An 11979-nucleotide genomic window follows, 5' to 3' on the forward strand; every position below is an offset into this window, starting at 1 on the left:
CCCCAAACCCCGGGAAACAACAAGAAGCACTTCAACATCTGGATAACACCTTTCCTGCCGTGGAGCGATGTGTCGGCAGTGTCGCTCGGCGGCCCGTACGTGCAGCCAGCTACAGAGAGGCCGGAGAAGAAGAAGAAACCCCGCTGCAGAGTGCACACAGCCTCAGAGAGAGGAAGAGCACGAGCGGCCGAGGCAGCGAGCCAAGGCAAAGCTGGAGCAGCCTCCAAATCTGAGTGTCCTCAAATGACCCAAACAAAGTTTGAACTCGAACTCCAGAAAAACAAACTCCAGAGATAAATGACAGAGAAAAGCAACAGATTCAGTCCAGAGAGGGACGTGAAGCATATGTACAAATTATCACCTTCATATGACAAAAAGTTCACCCCTATTTCTTTTTTTTTTTTTTAATCTTTATTTATTTTATTTGACTAAATAAATAAATTCCTTTTATCCATCATCTCATCCCAGTGGAAACCTCTTCATGTCTGTCCAGGTCAAACCGATGTACTATAAGCAGATTATTATCATAACCAAATATTTTTTTAACTTCTCGTGCAGTTCAGCATCTCATTGACATTTGTATATAAAGTAATGAAACAGAAAACTTTGCTATTTACTGATTTAATAAGGAAGAGCAGGTAAAATAAGTCACTGAGCTGGAGCCAGATCTCCGGCTCTGTGCCGGTCGAACTGACACTGCACAATGCTTCACGTCCCGCACACGACGGCACAGACACGACCTGACACCGTGTCCACAATCAAACCTAAATCAGACAAGTTAGTTAATTAGTCAGTGATGTATTATAAACTGATTTGTTCATTAGCGAAAAGTGACAACATGTCGAAACGTGTCGGAAATCGCAATCGGCCAAAATCAGAAACGGCAGGTCAGAATCGGACAAGAAAACTGCAACCAATGCATCTCTATTGATCACTGTAACACTGATCACTAAAAGCTGTTTCCACTGTATTGAATTGTATTAAACTTTCATCTGACATTCATGCCAGTAAAGCAAAATGAACATAATTTAATTGAGTTAAATTAGGGCTGAATCCAGATCACAGGAGCTGCAATCTTTCTGATAAAAAAGGTCAAATGTGTCACAACAGAATTTTATAAGTGAAGCATTGTGGTGCTACAGGAATAAAAAATCATATTCTGCAGACATGAACAGGACCCAACGAAAATCACATCGGCAGAGTTTTTATATTTTTCCACAGTGAAAACGATCATTGCGATATGTTCAGCCCTAAATTAAACTGTACTGAGATGAAATGAATCAAACCGTGCAGACACCTGAGATTCACAGTGATCCTCTTCAGACAGAACTTTAGATGATCTGCTCAGATTTAATAAACTCTAGTAAAGACAGAGTCAGGAAGCTTGGAGTTTATAAAAATACCTACTGTATTGTATTTTAGTGTGACGTTCTGAACCTGCTCTCTCACTTCACAGTCTTGATTTAATGAAAAACATGACAGGCTGTACAAAGCTACAGGAAGCTTAGTCATTTCTGTTATTTAACTGGGGCCCTTATCATAGGACACAGGTTCAGCTACTGACTCAACGGCACAGCAGCAGCAGCAGGATCCACACTGACTGCTGCATGGAAGCTTTTGGTTAAAGGAAGGACAGCAGATGTTCCTCCCAAAATAAACCTGAAACCTACAGTCAGTACAGGAGCGAGAGTTAGCATTAGCATTAACACAGTGTCAGCCACTGCCACTTACAAGCTAACAACATAAACAAATAAAAGATGTCAACTATGCTAACTGTTCTGAAAAAGATGTTAACTACACTAATTGTTCTGAAAAGATGCTAACCATGCTAACTGTTCTGAAAAGATGCCAACTTCTGAAAAAGATGTTAACTACCCTAATTGTTCTGAAAAAGATGCTAACCATGCTAACTTCTGAAAAGATACTAACTACACTAACCGTTCTGAAGAGATGCTAACTAGGGTTAACCTAACCCTAACCTTTGACTTTAACTTTCTGGCTCTCCGACCCCTCAACGGTCCATTTTGCTATTGGTCAATGGCGCTAACTCACGGCGATTCCAAAGGAAAATTAATTTCATCACAAAAGCATTTTAGCATTTTAAATCCTAGTGTCCAGTTGAGTTGATCACTGATCAGAGACAACAGAGCCTCATTAATAAGGTTTGCATCATTATCCTAGAAAGGTAAAACCGTACGGCAAGCATTTAAAACCACAATCACAGATCGACTATGTTGGAACGACTGTCGATTGAAACGAGCCAGAAGAATAAAGTTTCTCTAGAGCAACAGTATGAAAATCCTACAGACACTGCCAGTTTTAACACCATTTTATATTTTTCACAGCTTAAGCCATGTAACATCGAGTTGTTTTCCCTCATTTACCACAAACCCACAAGAACTTGCAGCATTATAAAGTATTTATGATGCCGTTTTGTTTTTGTTTAACGAGCCAACTCAGCCAAACGCCCATTATTCCTGAGCACATGTGGGCAGAACTGATACAGATCAAAAGGCTGGGGAGTAGAAATGACATGTGGTCAGCGGCCACACAGTTTATCATCAATATTACAGTTAACCTCTTTAGGATTGACGGTTGTAATAGACCAAGTGACTGTATGTACTATGTGCTTTGATGTTAGCGCCACATTGCATCTAAATAAGACGAGGTATAAACCGAGTGTGGGTGTGATTTGTTAAAAATCATATCAGTCATAAATCCCAGGTAGAATTTCTTTCCAGGTACTTTTCTCATGTTGACACTGAGGGGATGTGATCACACCTGACAAAACAAAAGGTTAACCCCCCCCCCCTCCTCTTCAGTACCATGGAGAGCGCCACTCGGCCAGGCGTGCCAAACTAAATATTTAATAGAAAGTCATCTCAAAATGCAAGATAAAAATAAACAGGCCACGGTCACAGGAGCATGATTGATATTGTTTGCACTGTAGACTGTTCTGTGGTTGGACTGACCATCGACAGCATTGGGAGAAATTCCTGAAACAAAAATAACGCAGTAACTTAAACAGAGCGGATCATCAAAACGAGGCATTGTGCTAAAACACCGCTATGATCAATTCAGTCGGACACGGACCTCCCTGACCGAGCCCACTGTTTGGCTGTTGGAGAACATCACTGTCTAATTCTTTCACATTCATGTAAATAAATAGCCAACGATGGAAACCGAGTGAGTGACCTTTTCCTGGTCACGGCGGCCATAGTGCACGTAACGCCGACTGAGTTGAGCTATTAAACAACGAGTACTCGTGCCCATCCCCCCTGATGATGTAATAGAAACTGGTCGAATCAAATCATTCTGAAAGACCAACGGCCAATGGGAGAAGTCCAACACTCAGCCGGCCGACCAATGGTGTATCTTGATCACTCACTCACTCAGTTCACAGATGTCGCGCTCGTCAGCGGCCGGTCCAGCAAAAAAGACTTAAAGGCAGTGAACACCCAACAGAGACTTTCCAAGACAGACCTTAGAAAGCAACAGTGAATTCAACAGCGTGAACTCCACTTCAGCACAAACTGAACTTTTCAAAGTTAATTATTAGTAAATCTGATGCCTTCATTGCTGATAAAGCATAAATACAAGGCCCTTGCTGTCATTCTTAAAAAAAAAAAAAAAAAAAAAAGGCCCCATAACCCAACTCTTATCTGGACGCCATGTGAGCAGTTGTTTCTGACAGCTGCAGAGTACAGTGTGTTCAGCCAGCCAATCATCACGCCACCCGCCACAGTTTGTCAAGAGTTCTGTCTCATTGTCACCATCACGGTTTTTAACACCAGGATGTGCCGACAAAATACTTTCCTTGTTGACGTTCAGCGCGTGTAGGTCGCAAAACGGTACAAACAACGTATCTGACGAGTACGTAATCACTGCAACACAGAACAGCATATGTTTTTCCATGCTGCACTCATTACACTCTGCACTGTAGCTGTCGGGAGGCTGCAGAGGTCTGAGATGCCGAGGGTTTCTGATGTCGGACTGAAGGCGAAAGGTCAACTCACACTGGACGGACGGCTTTGATACTCACAAACACATTGAGCTTCAATACAAGATGAACTGCAATTTGAGTTCTCCTCAGTTTTTCTATGCGTGAATATGAATTACTCAGCAGTTGCACATGATTCATAGTTGAAGTTCAGATAATGACCCGACGCTGATGAGCCAAATCTTTTTTACGACGACTCACGGATCAGAGCAGATAACACTGATTATCTTGTGACACCAGCATGTGTCAAGGACTGGCACAGATCTGACAGTAAGTGAATAATTAGTTCTTGTAGTTAACGTGTGAATAACAGACTGAGGAACGGGCAGCCGCTCGGTTACTGCAGCACGCCGCTCAGACAGGTGTGTAGGTAGAAAAGAGTGAAATAAGGAGTGATTTCATCCACCTGAGCAGAAGAGTAGAGCCCAGGTTTGGGAGGTTTTACGACCTTTACACAGCGCGTCGCTCTGTCCCGTGAAACGAACGTTTTCCATATCGCCGAGGTAACACGACGCCCTTCCTTTGGATTTATTTCATCGCCTTCAGCGGCTGCGGCGGCGGTTACTCGGCAACACTCAGGCATGAAGGCATCTCCAAGGAAATGGCAACAGCCTACGTTAATGATGTAACTGCTTATATACGACTGAAATATAGTTACAGTTGAGCTGTTGCGTTCAAATCAATCTGAGAAATAAGAAATGATGATGAATTGGCAGCTGCACTTTCAATAATAATGTTAGTGTAACAGAAAGAAAGGAAAAAACAGAAAAGTACTAAATAAGATATTCCTTTATCAGTCCCACGGTGAGGAAATCTGCAGAGTTGCAGAAAGAAAAACTGCAAAATGACAATATCAGATACTTAAAAAAGATAAATCATATAATAATATAATGTGCACAATTAGATATTTACTTAAATCTGGTTAAAATCATGTTTTGTTTCCTAGACAACGACAGATATTTCCATCCTTAGGAAAAATGACCCAGTGCTTCACTGCTTTAGTTTTTACTAACGTTTATTCTGGTGTGTTTTTTAGGAGAATATTAACTTTAACTAAAAATACAAACTAAATATGTTTTGTTTTTTTTAAATCAGAAAATGGCAGCGTTGGTGGAGGATTGTTTCGCTCGTGAGTAGCGCCTGCAGGTCTTTCCCTTCAGTCTCCAGGAGCCATGATAATCAGTGCTGCACTGTACAAAGCTAGCCGGTGATTAGCCGAGCTGAGCATGAAGCCTGAGAGCAGGGGGAAACCGCTAGCGTTGCTCTGGAGGTAACTCCCCCTAAAACTATTTACATTTTGTTTCTGTGCGTTTTAAACAAACTGTTTCAGCACATTCATTAAAAGGAGCTTTGTGAAGTGTGAAGTTTCCAAATCACAGCTGAGATTCTCAGGGTTTTGAGAGTTTCTCCAGAGTCACAGAAGACATTACTCAACTGTAGCTGCTCCTCAAAACTAGCTCACTCATCTTGTTGTGTCAAATCAGTAGAGTTCCCATTCCAGTTTCCTTAATGTTCAAAGCTTACCTTCCTGTTTACCTGTTAGCTTCCTGTGCGCTCGATTCTGTGCACCGGTTGCCAACTGTAATCCTCCCTATAAACGCAACTCGCTGTCTCCGGATGCGAGCTCTTGGATCCTCTTACCTGCAGCCCTCACTGATTTCACTAACAATAGCTCAGTCAACACAGTCAACACGTGCAAAATGCATGAGGAGTCGATTGCAGCCATTCAAAACCTTTATCTGAACAACCGGATTCCTGAAGCATCATCTCTCTCCTTGTGAGACCCACAGCTGGGAGCTTAGAAATTAACTTGTGACCATTACTAAATATTGTAAAGTGCAAGATAAATTAATTTAATTGCTGTTGTTAGCACTGTAATATCTTTTAGGGGCGGCGGGGGGCGGGGGGACTTGTAAGGTGAATTATGCATGATTGCAATTATGCAATTTTACTGTAATAGTCCATGTTCAAGTTACGACTAAATACTTCCACATGTGGCGGGGAAGTGGTAACGGTTCAGTGACGAGGCACAGGGAGCTGATGAAATATGTGGGAGATTTACTCGCAGCAATAGCTGTGATGTGAGCAGCGGGAACATTAACTGTATAATATGAACAAGCCTCTATATGCATGACCCCCCCACCCCCCCACCCCCCAGGGATGCTGGGACTGAACTCCTGGCACCAGGATCAATCGATGGTGTAATATAGTGACTGGTGGAGTTTACTCTTTAAGATTTAAGAGAACTTTATTCCTTGAGCAGAAAGTGCACTTTACCATCACTGTATAAACTCGTAACAGGGGTCTGAGGATTTTAGCCTGCATGCTAACGCCCACAAAGTTAGCTTAGTTTAATTATTTACTGTTCGTGTTGTCATCCTGTCATATATTTTATGGCTCTGTTAAAACTGAATTGTCATCACAAATAATGCATGAATTATTTATACTGTATATGTTTTTGACAACCAGAGCGATCACAATATTCTGTCAAAATCAGCGGCTGTAGAAACAGCTGTTTATAACCTTCATATCTCTCTCTCTCTCCCTCTCTCCCTCTCTTTCTCTCTCTCTCTCTCTCCACTGGGTCATTTTTTCAGGAAGGATAGAAAAATCTGTCTTTGTCTCGGAAACAAAACATGATTTTAACCGGATTTAAATAATTATGTTATTACATGATTGATCTTTTTTTAAGTATTTAATATTATCATTTTACAGCTTTTCCTTCTTGGTTCTGTCACTCCGCTGCTGTAATTCTGCAGATTCTGCAGACTGATAGAGGAAATCTTATTATATCTTATTTAGTACACGTGGGTAAATCAGAACAAAAGATCTCCTCTGCTCTTACATCACAGCGCAGCACCTCACACACAACAGGCAGCGCTTCAGGGACAATCAGCTGATCCGAGCTGTATTACTTATTGATATGTTTAGTTACGGTTGTGACTCGTCTGAAAACCTTTCGCTGCCTTTTGCCAGTTTTGGAGAGTCCGCGTCACGTGCGTAATTGTATAACTCATACATTGATTAAGCCACGCTCGAATACTTATCCACCTTAAACCCTAAAAGCAGCGTTCAACCTTTTATTCAGTCGCTTCGCAACATGGATTATAAGTTAAATCGCGGCCTTTAGAAGTGATTCATGGTAACGCTACGACAAAGCTCCATTCTGGTGCTGCCAGAGAGAGAGAGAGAGAGAGAGAGAGAGAGAGAGAGAGAGAGATAAATTCATAGCAGACATCGCTGCCTTCAGAATGAGCCCGTACTTGCAAACAATCACGCTCTTGCCAACTTACACAGCCGACGGCCTCATGAGCCACAGCACCAGTTGTGAATACTGGCTTTGGCTGTGCTTGTATCACAACAGAGCGATAGTGTGATAACATCGCACCATGTGGGGTGGTGGTGGTGGTGGTGGGGGGGGGGTAATACACTACTCCTAAATCTACAATCAGTAAAGAAAATCAGAAGACAACCCCCTGAGCGTTTTATAGAAGTCTTATCTTCCTTTACTTCACATTTATCTTATAGACTTTATGGAAGAAGAGCTCAAACCTCAACACACTCACTGCGGTTACTCACTTAATACAAGAAAATAAACTCTAAGTGTAAAAAATACACTTGTGGCTCCATCTGTTCCAGAGTACAAGGGGAAAATGTAATTATTTCCCCAGAAGTTATTAAAGTCTTCCCAGTGCTATAATAATAATAATAATAATAATAATAATAATAATAATAATAATGGTATCACATTACAGACTGAGACATTTCAGAGACGGCGGTATTTGCTCTTTTCTTTTGCAGAATCGACGCGGCACAGATGAATGCGACTCGTAGCCTCGGGGCGGAGGAATGTTGGGACACGGCGAAGTTGTTTTCACTTGAAAGGTGAAAACAGTTAAGCCCTGAAGGAGAGAATCTGCAGATCACCTGTCAAACCACAACAACAGGCGCCTGCTAACTCATGAGATGATCCTGCTGAAGCACCTTGTGTTTCTCGTTTACACCTTCCTTCTGCGACCTGTCGACATTTTTCTACCGTGAAACAAGAAAAAGGCCGACGACCGTTAATGTGTGATTATATACTGACTGTGGTGTGTTAAGGATCGCAGTCAGTCAATCATTTTTAATCAAATTAAGTGGGAAAATGAATGTAAGCAGCACAAGACATGAGTCCTTTAATGTTGGGTAACTGCCAGTTTCCTAGAGCTGCAACCAACTAACTAACTAATTATTTCCATTATTGATTCATCTGCAGGGTTTTTTTTTCCCACAATTATCCAATTGGTCTATAAAAAATAAATAAATAAATAAATCAAACAATAATGAAAAACTGACTTTCAAAGATTCAATTTACGATACTGTAAGATGAAAAAAACTGAAAGTTTTAACAACTAACATCAGAGTTTTGGCATTTTCGCTTTAAAACTGACAAATAACTGTTATCAGAATAGTTAATATTTAATTTTCTTTCAATATACTTTTCAATAAACTGACTAATTACATTTGCACACTGCACACTTGACATTAGGGCGGGGACGATGTGCTTATCTCGACTCACTTGGCTGCTGATTCAATATGTACTGCGACTTCTAAGTATTGCGATTTGATATTTTGATTTATTGCAATTTTAGCTTTACTTTTTCAACACTTGACCATGGGGAAAGGTTGAATCTAGACCTCTAGAAAACATGAGCTGTATATCATGAGTCATGTTTCCAAATATCACGTGAGTCAAGAGTTTTATTTTTATTATGCTCTGCCGTGACGCTGACAGAAATGCTAAAAGCAAATAAATGTGTCATTTTGGCCGTAAGCCAATATATTAGTTTTCTGCTTCTTAGTTAAATAAAGTTCTGTTATTATGAAATAAATCAAAGCGGAACCACTGGTGCTTTTATTCTGAAGCACCAAGCTTCTGGTCAACACACAGACAAGCAACAACAGCTAGCTGTTAGCAGATAGCAGTTAGCAGATAGCAGAAAGTTAAACAACTACCAGTGGCTGTTAAACATTAAGATCTTTTCACTGTGAGCGAGATACTGAACAAACAAACAGTTCTCTGGTTCACGCACTGATGCTATCAGGGCTAGAAAGCTTGCTAACAATTAGCTGCTAGCTGTTGATATCGATTCAGCAATCAGGCTGCCGATTAAAAAGAACTGCTGCACCTAATTAATCGATTTCTTTACTCACCTCTCTTTTACAGAAGGTAGGCCTGCACTCACATTGTTCTAAACCATCATGGCGACAAATTTTGTCCACGCACGCACATATAAACAACTGTCAAGAGTCTCCAACACCGCCTCAGTGGTGGTTCAGCAGGTGTCTCCACAACCAGACTTTGCTGTGACACAGACGCAATACCAGCGCCACTGTCGCAGCAGTTATTTACAACCAGCCGTCATGGCTTCCTATGTTTCCTATAGTGCCTGTGGAGACAGGCGTGTCACAGTGGAGTCTCCAGCAAGAACAAAATGTAGAGTTCATTAAGCCCTTCCTTTAATGGGCTAATTGAGCTGTACCACATGAACATCAAAGCCCTGTACATCCACACAGGTGTTTTCACTCTGATTGGACGTCTGCCCAGGTGCAGTTTAACACTGGCAGCATCAAACCGCTTTAAACTCTTGATAAAGTGTCTCGATAAATCAATCAAGTTATCTAATTAACTTATTAACAATTAAATAAAGTTGCTCTGCCTTAATGAGTGCGATAAAACAGACTAATAAAAGCGATGTCAATCAAACTGTGTCTGCACACACCCACACTCCCCTCAGAAAGGTCTTAACAGGCTAAGTAAGTGAAAACACCTGTGTGGGTTTATCATGAGTGTGTAAGGCCTTTAATATTTACTGCTCTCAAACTACAGGCCCACATGATAAAACTTGTAGAGCTGACAAATGGATTGTAATGTATCACTTGCTGGATCCGTGCACAAGTTATAAATTATGCCAAATGAAAAAAATAATGCTTTAAATGTGATGACGCTCTCTCTTTTTTTTTGCCTTTTATGGTAATACCAGTCGATTCAAACTGCTGCTCGTGGGAGAATGAAAACAGTTTTTCTTTAGTTAATTGTTACTGAATCTAATCTTGGGTTTTGTTTAAGTAACTACTCCTGAATCAACCTGCTAATTTGCTAAATTTAATCCGAATCAGTTACATGTAATAATTTACCAAGAAATAGTGCGACAGTGTCGTACAGGCCCGGCTGTGAAGTTCAACTCACAAGATACCCACAGATCAAAGACGTCTTGATCGCACAGTCGAGGCTTGTTATGTTAAATGCACTACTGCCATCAGAGGGGCGGAGCGTCCTTCTACACCTGAAAATAATCTAACAAGTCTCAACAAACACAACAAAGAGAGAGACATTTTATACCAGAGATTCTCCGGCTTTTCAGCCCGGTGTCACAAACTGTTTCAACCGAACACAGATCCATGACGTCATTTTTTATTTTTATTTTTTTTATTCTAAAAACCTGCTGCGTGCATCGTGCTGTGATATACAGGCTGCAAACACCAGCCGGGTCTGTCTGCCAGTTGATACCGTTCACGCAAGCTCCCACAAATCAGTGGCAAATAGGCAGATGGAATGACCTTAAATACCCTCAGCTGAAAACTAATGCTGCCTTCAGTTGTCCCTGGGAAACTCCCATTTTGCATGATGTCGATACGATTTATCATGATTACTGCTGCCTCTGGTTTGTGAATAAAAATGCCGTTTTCTATGACGTTTCCAAAGTACTTCTTAAGGTATGTGTGCACAAAGTCAAATAAATGAACTGTGTTAATTTATATGATATTAAAGTAAATCATACTGACATTATTAAATATATTTTGACTTTAAATTTAATTGAATTGATATGATACTTCATTAAAAGGTTGTATTTTTCATTCCCTCCCCATTAAACCAGAGACTGATGATGACCAGTGTCTGAAAAGATTCATCTGTTGCTCAGTTTTATAAATACTAATAATTTTTTTTTTTTTTTTTAATGTTCATAATTCTGGTCATTTGTCTTTTTTTTTTTTTTTTGGCACAATCCTCCCCTCACATCTCCACATCCATCCCCCATCCCACACACACTTTGCTCGGATCGTTCCTGCACAAGCACTACTGCATTTTCTGACAGCCTTTGAAGGCATCATTTTATGCTCATGGAGGTATCGGTTCATGAAGGTAACATGTCATCATGCCGTGCTACTGCAAACTACGGCAGGGCAAAAGGGACACTTCATAAATATTTGTCAATAAGCCAACTTTACACTCCCAAACAAATCTGCCCCCCCTCCCCGGAATAAAGGCTCGTGCAGACTTTTGTTTGTGCAATGTCAAACACTGAACCGTCATGTCCAGAAAAGCCCCAACATATAAGGTCACTAACGCACTGGGAAAAGATATGCCTGTTTATTTTTACATGCAAGATGTTGATCGGGCGCCTCAGCGAAGTTCGTGCTGCCGGAGCGAAAAAAGCGGCGCGGTTACATCACGGCGGAGAGGAACTGACATGTCCTTAAAGGCCACGGGAGTAAAAAGTGAGCCAGACCGTGCCACACCAGCGTTATCACCCCGAAGCTGGACGCCTGCCCTCGGGCCGCAGGCTGCGACGGAAGCGATAAACCCTCGGCCCATAAAAACTCCGTCAAGTCTTCAGAGAAAAAAAAAAAAGAAGAAGAAAAAGAAGAAGAAAAGAAGAAGAAGAAAAAAAACGAGGCTAGCCTCGGGAAGGTTCGTTGCTCTTCGGCACCGACAGAAACTCCCCCGAAATATCCACCTATTTAACTTGCTCTGGCTTTTTTGATCAACTTAACAACCAGCAACAACGACTTTCAACAGAGTTCCTGCCTCGTTTCAACCCGGGCTTCAATTCGGCGCGAATAAAAAACACCACAGATTAAAGTACATCTAAACTTTTCGGATAAACTCTCCCTTCTTTTTCGCGCCGTCTCATTCCCGACCAGAAAAAAAAAAAAAA

The 11979-nt window shown here is 41.2% G+C and overlaps 1 protein-coding gene and 1 long non-coding RNA gene across 5 annotated transcripts in view; one reads left to right on the forward strand and one right to left on the reverse strand.

Annotated features, from left to right (window-relative positions):
• Positions 1-11979, reverse strand: part of thrb (thyroid hormone receptor beta) — a 99571-nt gene that overhangs the window by 86584 nt on the left and 1008 nt on the right. The window lies entirely within an intron of this gene.
• On the forward strand, positions 4006-10731 carry LOC147818737 (uncharacterized). 2 transcript variants are annotated; one of them, XR_015437688.1, is made up of 3 exons: positions 4006-4270; positions 5096-5270; positions 7802-10731. It is a non-coding gene; the product is annotated as an uncharacterized LOC147818737 (long non-coding RNA). The 2 variants fall into 2 exon arrangements; XR_015437689.1 differs by lacking the exon at positions 5096-5270.

The sequence above is a fragment of the Seriola lalandi genome, unplaced genomic scaffold, assembly GCF_002814215.2.
Source record: "Seriola lalandi dorsalis isolate HSWRI2012SDOR001 ecotype SW California unplaced genomic scaffold, Sedor1 jcf7180002054505, whole genome shotgun sequence".
NCBI lineage: Eukaryota > Metazoa > Chordata > Actinopteri > Carangiformes > Carangidae > Seriola > Seriola lalandi.